At 41.6% G+C, this 12,060-nt stretch overlaps 1 non-coding gene across 1 annotated transcript; it reads right to left on the bottom strand.

The window, feature by feature from the left end:
- Nucleotides 1–5,297: 5,297 nt before the first annotated feature.
- trnas-gcu lies at nucleotides 5,298–5,379 on the bottom strand. Its single transcript has one exon. It is a non-coding gene; the product is annotated as a tRNA-Ser (tRNA).
- Nucleotides 5,380–12,060: the final 6,681 nt, after the last annotated feature.

The raw sequence follows: 12,060 nt of genomic DNA, 5'->3' as shown, positions 1-12,060 counted from the left end.
TTAGAAAGAAAGAACGTCACAAGTGTGTTCGCATGTTAAATCAGCCATTGATGGCTACTGTGATGAGTCCAAAGTTCAGAACATGTTTTGGTTTATGTACTGATTTTAAGCTTCAGTTGTTTATTTGGTCTATACTTTCATTTCAGAGTAAAATGAGATATTAAACTGCATACACTTAAATCAAAAGATGAAAGAAATACTGGACCGGAAGTGTACATTTGGATGCAAACTTGACAATGGCAATGAGGCGTTCAGGTAGCTGTGTTGGTTTTAAGTCTTATTTGCAAAAAAAAAAAAAAAAAATAACTTGTGGAAAACCACGTCAGGACAGCAGCAGCAGCCACAGGGATCAAATGGTGACATAAAGCAAAGTCTGGTCCCAATGAGGTGAGAAAGTTCTGCCAAACAAGGGAACATAGTCGCCATTGTGCGCAGCGAGGCGGAACACAAGCTCATATTCATTTTGATAAGTCTCTGGAACACATTAGGAGCAAAGAGAAATCCCTCCGCTCCACAGGCCCCGTATCGATACTCTAATAACAGCCATTGTTTCTGGGACCAAGTAGCCAGAAAAGCCTTATTATCAGGCGATCCCAAAGGGCCCCGGCCAGGCCTGGCATGGCGAAAAACTCGCACAGATGAAAGAGGAGGGAGCTGTTTTCGTCCTCAGATGAACAGGTGGAAACATTAAGTGCAGCTGGCAGGTTGCGCTAACAAGCTGGAGGGCGTTTGGAGTTCTCTCTGGGATGTGTGCGTCTGCGCCGTGTCTAATTAATCACGGAGAACTGACACAGTTTAAGACCCGAAAAGAGGCTGCGCTTCTCCAGGAATAAATGGGTGTGCGCGCCGTAATTGATTCCTCGTTTTTTTCGCAGGCTCCAGAAGCAAAACGAGAGCCCTGATCAGATTACGGCCGTGGACGGTTCCAAACGTATCGGCCAAATTAAGGAAAGTTAGATCTGCAGATTCTCCTCCTGACAACGCCGGAGGAATATAATGACCGTGCGCTAATAAATCCCATAAAAAAAAAAAAGGGACAGATGCAACACGTTCACCACCTCACAGAGTGCTGTTCTGGGTTAGATGCGCTTTCATGTCTTCGGGGTTTGTTTTACATTTATTCAAGAGTAAGCAAACTTTTGGAAACTGTAAGACTGGAGTAAATGTTATAGCGAGGATGGGCTCACAGCACTTACTGGATTCCCACTTTATTACTTGGTTTACATAGTTTTAAATGTCTGCCACGGCAAACATCTGACATCCATTCAAACTATTTAGTTAACAGAGATTCAAAGCTAAACAAAAGCGCTGGTGCAGCGATAGCGATTGGATGTCACAGTTAGTCTTGGATGCATGAAGTGTATATCATGACTAAGTGCTTTTATTTAGATAGGTGGCGATTCTGAGGAGATATCGCATGATAACATGAGATAAAGCTTGTTTGTCACAGTTACAGTGTTTAGACGGTCTTTTAATAACCAGCCGGTTTGTTTATAGGGATTGGGTTTTGATTAGCTGGCTGATTTTTTAACAAAGCAACCCGTCTGCTGATGCTGGACTCCAATCAGTGGCCACTTGTACGGGCTTTATTTTTTGGGAGATCCCTCGGGGTGGCGGTGGGGGGGCGGTGGGAGCCTGGCCTAGATGAATCCACATTATCATCCTTATTATAAATAATCTCTTTGTGGATTCCAGTTGAGAAACTTTCCGGCTCCAAGGGCATGATTAATGATTAAGAAGGAAAACTTCTCGTCTCTGAAGCTCCTCGGAGACATCAAAGCCTCTTTAGATTTATTGTTAAAGTTAGTTTATATCCTTCAGCGCAGCTACAGCAACACATACCCGCTTTAAAGAGGGTTAGGGGAAGTAGAACCTGGCGTGTGAGGTGTAAGCTGTGGAGAATGTATTTCATTGAAGTGTATTTCTGTGTATCTACATCTATCTACGTGTGTATATTCTGTTGCATTTTAATGGAGTGTAATATGGAAGTCAGCATATACAGTATGTAAATGTTTTAAGAAAGATATTCCGCTAGTGGCTTCTTAATGTATTTATGTGCACAACGGTTTGTCACATATGATGTGTCTATACAGTATATAAACTACATTAAAAAAATAATAATAAGGACGTTTTTACTGGACAACCGACCCAAACTCTCTAATCTCTATATTTACTGTATTCCTGTATAAATTTGATTAATAATGTACACTACATACCACAAAAAGGTCACCTGTCATGAGTAGCAAAAGTGAAGCCAAAGCAAGCAGAGCTCCCCCTGGTGGCTAGAGGCTGCACTACAAGTGTTAAGCTCCGCCCCCTCCAAGTAATTGGATGGGACTTGGGTCACACTAAAAAACTAAAATACATTATGTCATTTTAGGTAGTTAATATAATGTTGACGAATGTTCAAGTTGTTTGGATAAATTTTGTTTTCTTTAGTTATTTGGCAGCACTAAAAACAGGATGTGACATAGTGGTGACCATCAGTTGCCATGGCAACTGCTCCATAAAGTGGTCCTGTGGGACCATGTGAGAAATTTAAAAATAAGTAAAGTGTATAATCCATCTTGTCCTTGTAACTCGCAGAGTAGAGCAGAGTGTAATATTAATTAAATGAAAATGCAGGTGAGGTTGGGTCATCAGTGACGCCGCACTGATCAGACTCTGGCTCCAAACTCGTAACATGTTGCGCTCGCATCCCCGGGAAAATAGTGTGAGTTTGGGCAATGCAACGAAGTGGAGACACATTGTCCATATTTATATCCAGTCAATGGTTCCAACTGACTGAGAGTATAAAGTAACACTGCTAGCAACTGGATTGTCCTGCTCCCGTTCATCGCTGTTTGTCCTTTAAACTTGTTTTGCTGTCGATGTCTTTCACAACAGACTTGATACTGGAATCTGAGCATCTCACTTCTCAGACAGCAGCTACTTTGTTGAAGATTAATTCAACTTTGACGCTCTTCGATCGACCCCGAAGGATTAGAAGTTTCTGTCAGATCCTCGAGGGAAAACAGACTGAATTAATAAGGTTTTGTTGGAGGGGGGGAACTTCAGGCTGCCGGCTACCAGACACCAGTTTTGTTTTGAATTTTTATCTGAGATAGAGAAGCAGTTGGAAATACTAAAGCATAAAACACACCTCTTGTGGTCTGCGTCGGCATGACGCGTAGTTCCATTTCTGGGGAGATGCACGTCAGGCTACGGCGTTAGGGTATAAGGTCTGATGCTGTAGCTATGGCGTCACTTCACGCAGAGGTTTAAACCACGCATTAACTTTACACTGAGAAACATCGATATCCTTCCAGTACAGAACTTATTTTCTGATTTATTTAACGCAACTGTACTCAGTCAATTCCAAAAGAGTTAATACAATATGAAAGAAGTCTGTTCAAACGAACGACCAAAAAAGTCTTTGCAGCTAGATGTCTGCGTTAAGATGCTATCATTCGTGCTTGAATGATAGTGATGTTCAATACCACCAATTTACGTAGTTTAAATACTAACCTAATGTGTCTGGTAAACCTAAAAAATAGTTGCGTATCAGAGTTATTTATTTATTTATTTATTTTAAACTCTGGAGTATATTGAGGTAGAGGCCTCAAGCCGGGCTAATGTGACAACAGAAAAAACAAAAAAACAAACAAAACCAAAGTAAAATAATAAGACCATTAAAATAAATTATTGTTTAACTATTAAGAACTACTATAAAATGAAAACTTGCATTTTAATTGTGACTCTGTTCTCTCCTCTTCTGTCCTCCTCATCATAAATATCTTGTTTAGTTACTTTCCACCTTGTTCTTTCATTACCTCCAATTACTCAAGTATCGAAAGTATTGATATTTTGATTTGAGAATCGATTTTAGAGCATAAAGACCTGGTATCGGTAGTATCGATAGTTCAGTATCGATATGCATATCACTAATGCTTGAGTCTTTTGAGAACCTCATCCATCACTGCTGTGAAGACGTCAGAAGAAACCATAGCTCAGACGTAAATCCAAACCGTTTCTTTGTGATTTAGGAGACTGAGCTGCTTCAGCGTCTTGGCTTCTCTCTGACCAGTTATATCTGACCTGAGCTCTTTGTGTTCACTGCTGCCCTTTGGGGATGGAGACAAACCTCCTGAACCTTTGGACCGTTACATTTACTGTTGAGTCTCGCACACAGGCCGAGCCCACAGCAACTAACAACACATCCATTAAGCGTTTCTCTTGTGTCCACACGGTGCCCACAAGCATCTGCATTCATGTTGGAATGTGCTTCTAATCCAACATAAAGAGTCAAACAAGGGCCTCTGATAAAACTGACATTCTTCAGGAATATTTAAAGGTGGCCTAACAGTCAGACAAGTGAGAGTTGAAGTCGAGATAAGTACTTTTGAAATCTTCAGAGCGACCAGGCATGTGTAAAAAAACTTACATCTGACCCTCCAAAGAACCGTCAACGAGTCCGCGTCTTCTCCGTCTTTGCATTTATCGCATAAACAGTATCTGCGGTGAATATGAACAGACACGAGACAATCAGATAGCAATTCAGATACAATTTCTGGAGACGAGTCTTATCTCAAGTATTAGAGCGATTGATATCTGAATGTGCAGAGATCCAAAAAAGAGCATAACATAACCCTGACATTTATTTTAACAACAAAATAACACAAGTTTCACTCGGTCCAAGAGACAGAAATTTACTGCACCACCTATCATTATTCCTGGTAAAGAACATTCAGTGCTTTAGGCTGAATAGAGTCCAAATCTGATAAAGAGATAATGTCAGGGTTTGTTAACTCCAGCAAATGCCTTTCTGAAGGCACGTTTGTATTTTAAATAACATGTTCCTGTACTCAGTTCAAGCGCATACTAGTAAAATATGATTCTGGTCTTTCTGGAGATAATAATAATAATAATAATGTATACCGTGTTGATCCCACATGGGAGATTGAGTCCTGCTTTTTGACCAGTCCAGTCGTTCATACAGTAATGTGTACTGCAACTGGACGACTGGCTGGACTTGTAGAGTTTTGAGAAGACGTATCGCTCATCATCCGAGTATGTTCTTCAGTTCTGAGAGACAAGTCCAGTTGCCTGTTTAGTTGCCTAAACATCTTTTGGATTAGCATGACCTGGATGACTGAGAACCTTCACAGACACAGTAGTGGGTACAGTAGGAACGGTGAGCAATCTGGGGTTTAGGTGCTTGCTCAAGTCACGGAAAAGGGTGAAGGGAACCAGGGAGCCTTCAGTGCCAAGATGCATCCCTCTAACCCTGCCCTCTTTGCCACAGCTAACCAAAACCTCGACGAGGATGGGATTCGAACCCACGCGTGCAGAGCACAATGGATTAGCAGTCCATCGCCTTAACCACTCGGCCACCTCGTCCTACATTTGTTCCACAAAACATGTGACAAAAAAAAGCACGAAAACAAAAAGAGAGTAATGAAACTTCCATATCGTTAGTCTAATAGCATAATTGCCCAAGTCATATTTGAACGTTTTTGGACAACAAGAAAAAAAAAATATTTTTAGAAAGCACATTGGTATTTTTATTGACATTGGAACAGTAAGTCAGAAAATGACTTTTATATAGCAATTATGCTGTTAGGTTAACGATACGGCATTATGAAACTATAAACCAATTCCATTTAACTCATCTGCGAGAATAGTCTTCCTCTTAGACTTTCTCTGTAGAATAAACATTTGACAAAATGTGGAAAAGTGCAGCTGAAATCATTTGCACAAAAAGTGCTGATATTTAATCTTCCAAAGCACTAGAATGAGTGCAGTGATACCACTTGTCTTATTGCATATTGTGTTTGTTTGGGGGGGGGCTGTGTACCCCTCCTTTCGCCCAGTGACAGCTGGAATGGAAGTATAACACCATCAACATATCCTCAAACAGGTTTGTGTATTTTCAGTTCCCTACTCTCCATCTCATCTTCAAAAGACCAATATTGGCCAAAGGTTTGTTGGCCGCTATGTCAGGTGACGAGACTGAAGTCTGCTGTGGTTCATTTCTGATTCTTTTGTTCATCCTGTATTTCTCAAACCTGTAAAGACTCATGGGCGCATATGAAACGGATCCCTCACAGTCATCCGTAAGCTGCATTTAAAATGACACTTAGACAGTATCCGTTTACTTGGTTTATTCCAGTATGAGCCACCTGGTCAAAGTAGACGGCCTCGCTGTTCTTTGAAAAAAGGCTAAACTTGAGCAGCAGCAAAATTTCCTTTTGAGGTGAACACTTCCTCCGCTTCACGTCCGTGTTACTTCTCATTTTGTTTTTCATTTCGCATTAAACTGTCAGAGCGGAGTGATTTAGCACAGAAGCCGAAAGTCGCGGTTGCTAAGAGCCATTAATGTTTTCCATAATGATCAAAAAAATACACAGACCTAAGATGTGTTATTTCTGAGACTAAGAATACGTGCAGTGCCCCGTACAGCTGTGTCAATATTATCCAGCCTTGTTGCTGTTCCTGTGGTCATTTCTATCATTTTTTTTTTTTTTGTGCAAGAGGGCGTCTAGATCAAGACATTTCTCATTGTCCCTTGGGGGAATGTATCTTGGGTGCAGAGTTATAGCAGAGCATCCTTCTGACAATTAATGCATTAGAGGTCCATGGTTACAGTGCATACGGTCAGTGATGAAAAGCAGTCCATGGCTGTAGAATGAATTAGCAAAATAAAAAAAATCTACTGCATGGTCTGTGGAGGTTCTCAGTTCTCTTCAGAATTGTAGAAGAAGCTACTCGGATGAGTGTCAAAATGTCTTCAAAAAAATTTCTACAAGTCTTGTTTATTCAACGCCTTTTGGATCGAGTGTATTGGAAAATTGCAAAGGCCATTTGTGGGAAATACTGTTTGGAACATTGTGTGTAAACAAGTGAAAAGAGTTTCTCATCTCATCTTCTACTACCCCTCAATCCTCACTAGGGTTGTGGGGGTTGCTGGAGCCTATCGGGGTCCACCCTGGACAGGTCGCCAGTCTATCGCAGGATTAACATAGAGACAAACAACCAACTCACACCTAGGGTCAATTTAGAGTCACCAATCAGCCTAACAAGCATGTCTTTGGAGGTGGGAGGAAACCGGAGCCTGGTTGAGATGGTCCGGACATGTGCTGAGGAGAGATGGAGGATATGTTGGACGAAGGATGCTGGAGATGGAGCTGCCAGGCAGCAGAAAAAGAAGAAGACTTCAGAGAAGATTTGTGGATGTAGTGAAGGAGGACATGGCGATGACTGGTCCGTCGGTAGAGGAGGCAGATGATCCACTGAGGCGACCCCTGAAAGGAGCAGCCGAAAGAAGAAGAAGAAGGAAATGTTTGAACATTTTCAGAAAACAAGAAAAAACATACATATATACACACACTTACGAACACAAACAAACATATATTCAAGATAATGAAAAAGGAAAAAACAAGGATCAAGGAACCCCACCCCGCTAGTCTCAGCATCACGTCTCATTAAATCTCAGAAGACAAGTTTCATAAGTATCATCTAAAGTAATGTCAAGAAGAAGAAGAAAAAAATGTACAATATGTACATCACAATGACCTTGAATAATTTTCTAATGGAGTCCAAATTTCAAATATAATATTGATATTGTAACAGTAAATCAAAAATTACTTTCACCAATTATGCTATTAGGTTAACGATGTATATTCTGAAACCTCCTGAATCCAGAATTCAGCCTGCACTAATTAGACAGACTGGATATTTCCAGGAGACGGGGTTGAAACCATTAGAAATGGTCAGGCCATAGACCGTGGGTGTCAAACTCATTTTCGTTTGGAGGCCACTTGCAACCCAATTTGATCTTAAACAGGCCGGACCTGTAACATAACAGAATAACAGACTAAAGTAACGACAACTCCAGACTCTTTCCATTTGTTTTAGTGCAGAGAAGAACAAGTAAATTAGGAGAATGTTTACATTTAATAAACTATCCTTTAAAAAAAAAAATATGTACACATTGCAGTCTGCTGTTTAGTCCTGGGTCTCAGTGTTGTGTTCTCTTCTTTCTCTAAAAATGGGAATAGCAGTGAAAAAAAATGCAGTCTTCTATGTCGTTTTCACACTTTCATGCTTCAGTTGATGCTGTGGGCCTGATTAGACCCTCTGGCGGGCGGCTTTTTGGCCTGTGGGCCATATGTTTGATATGTATGGCACAGACCACCAAGTGCATGTGCAGAGGGGAAAGAATAGAGAGAAAGACTGGGCATAAAAACGAGGGGATGCTCAGAGGATTTTCTGCCTGGTGAATAAAACCCTAAAACTGAATCTCTGCCAGGAGGTGTCCTGAGCTGCCTGGAACTTTTCAGAATTAAAAACATACACTACCAGTCAAAAGTTTGGAAGGAGTTTGGAGTTTGGAAGGTGTAAATATATAGTCAAATGTTGAGATGGAGCCATCATCATTCTGGTCCATATCAATACTTTATCCAAATATACACACATCAGAGAATGGAAATGGGCCTTCTGAGGGCGTCCTGTGGTGTCTGGCAACACAACTTTTGTAAGTTGGAGTCTTTGAGGGGAGGGTCCTCTGTGGATCATCCCACAGATACTTGAACAGTTTGGGATCTAGTGAATTTGGAAGCCAGGTCAACACCTTGTGCCGTTCTTCAAGTTTTTTTTGTTTTTTTGGGTGTGTGTCAGCTTGCATCGTGTTGGTGATGGCTGCTGCCCTTAAGGAGTGTCATTGCTATGGGGTGGGGGGTGTCTGATCTGGTCTGGGTGGGTGCTACATGTCTAAGTAACATCCACACAAATGAATGTCAGGTCCAAAGTTTTCCCAGGAGAACACTGAACTGTCACAAGATGGTCAACGTTATTTACCTGTCCTGTCATTGGTCATAATGTTGTGGCTGATCGGTATGCGTATCACTTTGTTGGCCAGAAGGTTAAAGCTCACATTAAGACAGATTGGACTATTTTCTTCTTGTAGTAATGCTGCAGTATAAGGTGCAAATATGCGAGCCTCTGAGAAAAACCCACATTTTTATTGGGAACATTAAAGCACTTAGAAAGGCAGTAAAAAATTTAAATGCATAACAATAAAGCAGTGTTTTTCCCAAGACGTCTGATTTCTACAGTCGGGTCAAAGAGTCACCTGTGCCTTAACCGTGATCAGTGAACACATAGCCCTGCATTTTCACACACAAACAACCAGAGAGACGGTACACCCTGCCAAGTGATACCACTACTGGGTCCGAACGTCACCACGGGGTTTGATCTAATATTAGCTCAGCTTGAGATCACTTCCACATCTAACATGAAATGTGGCTGCGGCTCGGTTACGATCATATCTGACTCGTTTTCCATTGCCTTTGCCATCGTGAACTAATCTAAGGCAAGCTGGGGAATGTTCCCTGGAATGACAATTAAACGAACAAAGAACAACCTGTGCAATGAACCCAAACAAATGGGAAGAGCGAGCCGTTGCCAAAATCTGTAACAATGGAGCAGCGTTTTATGCAGCGTGAAAAAAAAAACAAAAATACGGTTTTTGTCCGACACAATAGTGAGAGTGTGTTTACATCCCGCAGCGTTACAAGAGCTGCGCCGTACCTCGGCCCATCCCCAGGTCACCGAGCGGTGATACGACCCACGACTCGTTTTTGTCCCTGATATTCCTTAATGAAATAATCCAAATGGGATTAGCGGGGAGGTCTTTGAAGTCCCATGTTCTGAAATATCGAGACATGGTGCTTCTTTTGATCAGCGCAATCAAAATCAACGTCGGAGTGGTCCCCGCTGTGTCGGATCCCAGTCCAGGAACAGAGGCTTCCGCATGGCTTCATCTGCCGAGGAGGCCAAGGGATTCCCTTATTTGTCACAAAACGCATTATAAGCTCATGATTACAAAACTGCTCAGCTGTTGTTGCAGCATCTGTGAGATAATGCGATTTTTTCTGGGTTTGGCATATGCATCTAATTGAGGTAAGCTTTTCTGGATGTAAAACTTAACATCTTTTAACAGCAAGAACTCTATTTCCTCATCTCCCAGGATGCATCCTGGTGCGTATTTGCTTGGACATCCGAGCTAATTAGGGCTTTCTTCCGGGGTGTTGTGGGGTGGGGGGGAGGTTGGCGTTCTCAATCTATAGCTCGATTCATAAATTTCACCTCTGGGGCTGTCCTTTCGTGAGAACCAGCAGTTCCAGCTTGTTTTTGAGGCGAGTTCAAAGTTACTGAGGGAAGACGGGCGCTTTGTGTCGCCTTTAATCACTCCGAGGAGGCTGAAAGGAGTGAAAAGCGTCGCCATGACGAGCCCAGTCATGTGTGAAAAATAAGTGCTGGTGTATTTTCACTATAATTAACAAGTGGCCGCGTGTGATGACGCAGTGAGGCGTTTTCATAAGGTAGGATGGTGTTACTTATAGGGTTAGGATTAGGGTTAGGTTTAGGGTTAGGGTTAGACCAACGACAAAGGGTAAGACAAAAGTTTTTCTTTGAAGTATTAAATATGCATTTAATTTATTTAGCAATCATGATGTAAATGCAGGTGTCCAAACTAAAATTCTTAAATGTTTTGCGCTGATAACAAACCAACGTTCGTGACATTTATCATGCCAAAATTGCCAAGTCCTCATATTTGTTTTTTCCGTTGTAACCTTTTTTACAGAAATGAACACGAGGTCTCGTTTGTCAGCTGCTCATTTGAGGTGCTAATGTGCCATCTTATTGGATATTACGTGACGGGATATTCGGATTAACGCCCGACGCCTAATTTTTTCCACTCGTTTAACTCATTTGAGTTCTTTGCGAAAAGAAAATTCGGAACAGATTTGGATTCAGGGGAGTTTTATGATGCAAATGTTTGGCACGAAATGAAACAGTAAGAGAAATGACACAAAGAGCTTGAGCATAATGAAACGCTGTGGGATTAATCAAAGTTTTACACGGGCACAAACCCAGGTTAAGTAATGCCCGGTGCATCAAAAACGGGGCTGACACATGGCGGATTAAACGCGGTAGCTTTTGATGTCTTGAACACCTTGAAAGCTGATTAAACACAAGGTTTAGAGGGACGGCAAATCGCTGGAGATGGGTTTCCACAAACTGAGCGGCATGTGGTGTTGCAGTAATTAAGTTATTAAGTCCTGAGTTAAATGTCCATCCATGGTACAAGCTGTTGCGAGGCAAATTTATGGCTCAAATTAGATCCACAGCTTATTACAGCTTTGAGCTGTATGGAGCTAATTTAGCATGGCGGAGGACGAAGCGCAACCAAATCCCTTCTACGAGTATATTTGTCCATGTGGACCTGCTTAAGGCTGAAATGCGTTCCTTACATAGGCGCTCAAAGAGTTATGAATTAGTCTGTGACATGCAAACAGGTGCACACGGGCCAGAAATATCCACCGGGCTAAGCTAATGTTTACTCTGAGTGATTCACAGCAGGCATAATCATTAGCATTCCACACCCTGGCCGGATTCCTATTAACAACATCAGCGATCGCAGCGTCATGCTTCGCGTTGACCTCCAATCATACTGTTTGAGCAGAGTGAAGATGTGTTGTTCATCTGTGCTGACTCTGAAGAGTGAGAAGAGGGTGAGGCCCACTTCTAAAAGTCGAAACTACGATTCACATTAAACACAATTTGATGTGTTGATTTTCTTAGCTGATGAAAGTTTGCCGTTTTCTAATCAAAACCTTGTGCTTGTTGGCGGAAATTTAACACCAGACCTTCAGTTGAAACAAACTCATATTTGTCCTGCTTTGCTTTTCCATATGTTTTTATTTTTCTGTGCTGAAAGGGAAAATTTAATTTTCACATATTTCACATGTGGCATTCTTTGGGCTATTCTCTGTTTTCCTGCATCCTTGACCATATGATGGACTTTTAAATGCTTTAGTATTGAAATCAAGGATCATCGTCTCAACGCAAACATCCGAGGGGTTCGTGAAGACATGAAAATTAAAACAGTATCAGTTACAGGAGCAGAAAGAAACCAGGGAACTGTAATGTGACAAAACATTTTGATGTCGGCACCATAGCTGCCTGTGATGCTGCTTGTATTCAATCATTATTATGGCAGCATCACTAACAGCT

Source organism: Mugil cephalus, chromosome 5, assembly GCF_022458985.1.
Source record: "Mugil cephalus isolate CIBA_MC_2020 chromosome 5, CIBA_Mcephalus_1.1, whole genome shotgun sequence".
Taxonomy (NCBI): Eukaryota; Metazoa; Chordata; class Actinopteri; order Mugiliformes; family Mugilidae; genus Mugil; species Mugil cephalus.
Note: the sequence above shows the minus strand (reverse complement) of the source record. Positions and strands in the feature narration are given on the sequence as shown.